Source organism: Fukomys damarensis, unplaced genomic scaffold (assembly GCF_012274545.1).
Source record: "Fukomys damarensis isolate Sample0158 unplaced genomic scaffold, DMR_v1.0_HiC HiC_scaffold_38, whole genome shotgun sequence".
In the NCBI taxonomy this organism is placed as follows: domain Eukaryota; kingdom Metazoa; phylum Chordata; class Mammalia; order Rodentia; family Bathyergidae; genus Fukomys; species Fukomys damarensis.
In genome coordinates, this window is record NW_022900950.1 from 70,208,370 (window position 1) to 70,213,290 (window position 4,921).

Sequence of the window (4,921 nt, forward strand, 5' to 3'; positions counted from 1 at the left end):
CTGTCTCTGCTTCCCTTTCTCCTTCCAGCCACCTGCTCCCCTCCAACTGGCCGGACCTCCCTGACCAAAATGACCCGGTGGCTCCGCCCCCTGGCCTTAGCGACCCAAGCCCCGCCCCTTCTCTGACCTTAGCGACCCGGCCGGCCCCGCCCCTCGGCGTCGCTGTTTCCTTCCTTGAGGTAAACAGACTGAACCGAGCCCGGCGAGGAGGACGAGGACCCGAAGCCCCTTCGGAGCCGCAGGAGGCGGAACCTGAGGAGCCTCTCGCTCCGTGGGCCCCCGGGTCTTGGTCGCCTCTCCCATGGCTGCCATCGGGGGACGCAGACGGAACCTCGGTTCCGCCGCCGAGGACCTTCCCGGAGCGCCTTCCACCCCCGCGCGCTGCCAGAGGTAGGTGTTGAGGAGGAAGAGGGCGCTGGGGGCGCGAGCGGGCGGGAAGAGAGCGCATGCGCATACCTGGGGCGCCCCGCCCAGCTGACTGCTGAAGTGAGCAGCCTTTCTTTTTTAATTCCTTCCTTCCTCTCTTCCTCCCTCCCGTACTGGGAATTAAACTCAGGGCCTGCAGACCGAATAGTATCCCATCCCCTCCTCCTCCCGCCTCTCTACCCCTCCCCATCTGTAGGGCAGGCTGACCTCAAACTTGGGATCCTCCTGCCTCAGCCACTTTCATTTAAACCTTAGTCCCTCAAGGAACAAAGTGCCCCCCCACCCCTAGTTAGCAACAATGATTTGAGATTTTGAATACTCTAGAAAAGCTTCTAGTTAAATATTTTTATCTCAAACCATAATTACGATAATTGAATAGTCTTTTTCAGCCCTAACACCTAGCCGTATGAGGACTTTTATTATATACAGATTTGTGCTAAATATGGACATACACATAATGTATCTCAGTACAGTAGTTCTAAAACAGTTTATAAAATGAAAAGCAACTACTAAGGCTTGTCATCTGTAGGACATTAGAGGGAGGAGTATGTTGACGGCTTGTTGTGCAGATGTGTACTGGGGAATGAATCCAGAGACTTTACACTGAGCTACATCCCCAATCCTTTTTAAAATTTTTTCTAAATTGCTCAGGCTGGAGTTTTAACTTGTAAGTCTCCTGTCTTAGGCTTCTAGAGTGCTGGGATAATAGGTATGTGCCACTATGCCTGTCTAGATTTGTGACTGTCATTTGTGACCCATTGAAACACTGTGTGCCTTGCTGATAGAAAAATTGGACCTTCATTTTTATAGTAGTGTGATTTTTCAAAATTGTTTTTCTTTAACGGATAGCTCTTATAACCTCCAGTGTTTGCTAAGTAAAATATCCCTTTGTAGTTCTCGAGAACTGACATTCTGAACATTTATAGGCAGCAGTGCTTACTGCTTTTTCTGTTTATTGAACTTTTCTGGTCTCGTCTTTTGTTTCACCAAGTGATCGTCATGTCTATAAAAAAGTCTGTTGGCTAAAGGCTCTAGATTTCATTACTTCTTGAAAGTTTGTTTCCAAGTATTTTCTGGTTGAAATTCTCCCATTCTCTGGGTGTGATAATGGGAAACAATCACATCAATGTTTAGGGGGCAGATATGAAAGGAAAATACATTGAACTGTGGAACATTTCACTAACTTAAAAACAGTTTAAGCCTGATGCCTTTCTAAAATTGGGCATCATTCTTACTGATAATGACCAGTGCATTTTTCCCTGTACTTCTAAACAAATTCACATTAATTGCATAATTTCTTTGAATGTGTAAGAATTTTCTTTTGTCAATTATGCTGAGAAATATTTTACATAAAATAATTTTAAGTTTAGAGTTTACTGGGTTTTGACAGGTATATGTAGTCTTTTAAACACTACTACAATAGCTTTTATCTTCTCAAAAGTCTGCTCCTGCCTCTGTCATCATTTCTGCCCCAACCCCCTTGCTACTTCTGATCTGCTTTCTGTCTCTAGCGAGCATTTCGTATACCATAAGTGGAATCATGCACTGTAGACTTGTGTGTTTGGTGTCTTATTTGACAAAGTGCTTTTGAGACAGCCATTTTATTACGTTTTACAGAATTGCTAACTTCATCATGTGGAAACATGTTAAAATTGATTTCTGAAGCTTTGATGAAATGTGTCTTACATTTTTTGCAGCAAACTGATCAAACAAATAGATTTGGATATTTATGAAAGCAGACAGAGCTGTTTGCACATTTCATTCAGCCTGCTACTCAGAAGACTGCAACCTCACCTTTGAAAAAGAAACCAGAGTGCCCAAGAATAAATCGGATGAGAAAAAGAACTTGCTCTCAGTTGGTGAATGAATAATAATTTATATTTCATTCAGCCAAACTTATTTTTGATAGTCTTCATTAGAAATATAAATTTATTTCATTTAAAAATTTTATGCCCAGTTGGCTTGGCAGTGTATACCTGCAAAAGTATAAAAATTTAGTATTATATGTAATGCCTTACTTTTCATAGCATATAGTTATGGATTACGACCACTATACCTAATATAGCATTTAAATGTCATGCCATTTCTTAGATGAGTCAAGGCAGAGGTTACCATCACAGAGAAGTACAATAATCCAAGCTTGAACTTGGTTATGACTGGGCTGAGCTTTCATCTTCAAAACCACATCCGTAAACTGAAGATACGACTTTTACTGAAGTCTATGCTCGTGTGGGTGACATTGTGATGACCTATTCCACATCAGGTTAAAATTGTGTCGCATACTTCCTGTCTTTCTATAAAGTGTCAAGGGGTATTCCATCCTCGGGTGATTTTGCAAATAACTTATTTTCAATTTATAAATTCTTAAGAATTTTGGGCTTCTTGGGTAATTAAAGTATTTAATTAATAATAATTAACAAGGTTTTGAGTAGTCTCAGCTTTCTAGAATGGCTATAATTCCCAGTGTGAAAATGTGATCAGTAATTACAATCCACAAGATTGTCTAAAATATGAAAGTACAAACAATATTAAAGTCACTGGAAGCTCTCAAGGAATGGCATCATCTGTCATTTTCTAAATAAATGGGATGAAAATAATTGTTACACGTGCCAAATTGGAAGCTTCGGAATTGGGGAATAATTGGTTTTACACATCTGAGCCCTTAACATACACACCTTACAAACTATAACTTCCGAAAAATCAGTTTGGAAGATGATGTATCTGAATCTTTAAGGTTGTAGAATCTGGACATGGATATTTAATGTTTTTCTTCTTGGCACTGAGGAATGAACCCAGTGCCTTCACATAAAACTAAATCCCGAGCTCCTCTTTTTTTTCCCCTTACTTTTTATTTTTGAGATAAGATCTCACTAAAATTGTTAAGTCACCCACACTGGGCTCCAACATGTGATCCCTCCTGTCTCAACTTCCTTGCCTCCAAGTTCTGGGCTTCATCAGGTTTGTAAATAAAAATTTTATTTACACACTATATGTTAGCATACAAAATTTTAAATATTTCAATTTACTAGTAATTTCTGCTGTTTAGTTTTTGTCTAAATTCATATGCCTATTAAAAATTATTGTAGTATATTGGTCAGCCACTTGACTATTATGTCAGAATAGAAGCTGGTAGTATTAAACTTGAAGCCAGAACTCTAATTGATTACTTTTCATTTTGACAGTTACCAACACTGTAGAACAAACAGAGCAAGAAGAGGATGAAGAAGTACTCATAGAAAGCTCTAAAGGAACCAGTGTTTACTCCTGATTTAGAGACTCTCCATCACGTATGTTAAACAGTTACTTGATTACAAGATTCCCTTCTGAAACATCATTTGTTAGTGTTTTGGTCTTGTCTTGGTTATAATTTATAAGAGGAATTTTTATTAATCTTAGATATTTGTTGTTGGTGAATAAAGTTCAGATTATTTTGATGGAGATATTAGTGTTATACATTGGGGTGCTATATAATTGGGGTGCTATATTTCAGAGGGATATAAAATGTGAAGGGTTTTATTATTTGTACTTAATTTCAGTAATAGAAAAAATAAGGCATTCCATTGTAGTTTCATTTTGTTAGCAGGATCTTTGAAGTTAAGCTTTGTAGTCATGATTTTCCTAGGTAAAAGTCAGAGTACATTTAAACTGTACTTGGGGAACCTTAGAAACAGAATTTAAGGGCATGGGATTTAGCTCAGTGGTTCTGCCGCCTGCCTTGCAAGCTCAGGGTCCTGAGTGTAGTCCTGAGTTTAATCCCTGGTACCAAAAAGAAAAAAACAAACAAGCAAACAAAACAATGGAATTTAAAACAAAGGCTCTTACTCACCTTTTTTATAGAACTTTTTTAAAAATCAGGGCCAGGGATTTAGCTCAGTGGTTCCACCACCTGCCTTGCAAGTGGGGAAAAAAAAAGGTGGCTGGTATTTAAATTACTAATATAAATTTAACGAACAAAGAAAATTATTGAAACCATTTTGTGTCCAAGGAAGGAGGAAAAAGTATTAATGCTTTGTGAAGACAAGAGCAGTTAGGACAGAGATCACCAAATAATGCATAGAGTATCCTCCTGATAAGTGTTTTTTTATCTCCCTTTGTTATGGAAGGAATTGGCAAGTGACACAGAGAGGCAGCAGAATGGAAGTAAAATAACAAAAGTTTACTCCATCAATAGGGATCGATGACACCTAATGGCAGTGCCCTGATCGATCCCTCACTGGGTTCCAGCTCCTTCTTTTATAGGGTTTTACAGCCTTGATCACATTCAATTGGTTACATTGCATTTTCACAGTTCACATTGCTGATATTCACAACATGGTGTTGAGGCAGTTGAGTTTCAACCCTGATTCAGTTCTTTTCTTAGGGGAGGGTTCCTTTAAGATCTATTTAGTTATCTATTCTAGCCAAGGGGAAGGGGGCATGTTTGGTCAGCAAAGCTAACAATGGTTCTTTTCATTTACAAAACTTTTGAGGGAGACTACATGTCTCCAGAGCTGTG

The 4,921-nt window shown here is 39.3% G+C and overlaps 1 long non-coding RNA gene across 3 annotated transcripts in view; it reads left to right on the plus strand.

Moving 5' to 3' along the window:
• LOC104873287 overlaps positions 1-4,921 on the plus strand; it is a 15,635-nt gene continuing 10,714 nt past the window's right edge. Inside the window, exons 1-4 of one of the 3 annotated variants that reach the window (XR_783423.3) lie at positions 1-390; positions 2,124-2,285; positions 2,518-2,689; positions 3,609-3,713. This is a non-coding gene — a long non-coding RNA (uncharacterized LOC104873287). The remainder of the gene's footprint in view (positions 391-2,123; positions 2,286-2,517; positions 2,690-3,608; positions 3,714-4,921) is intronic. The other 2 variants (XR_783424.3, XR_783422.3) reach the window with 2 other exon arrangements.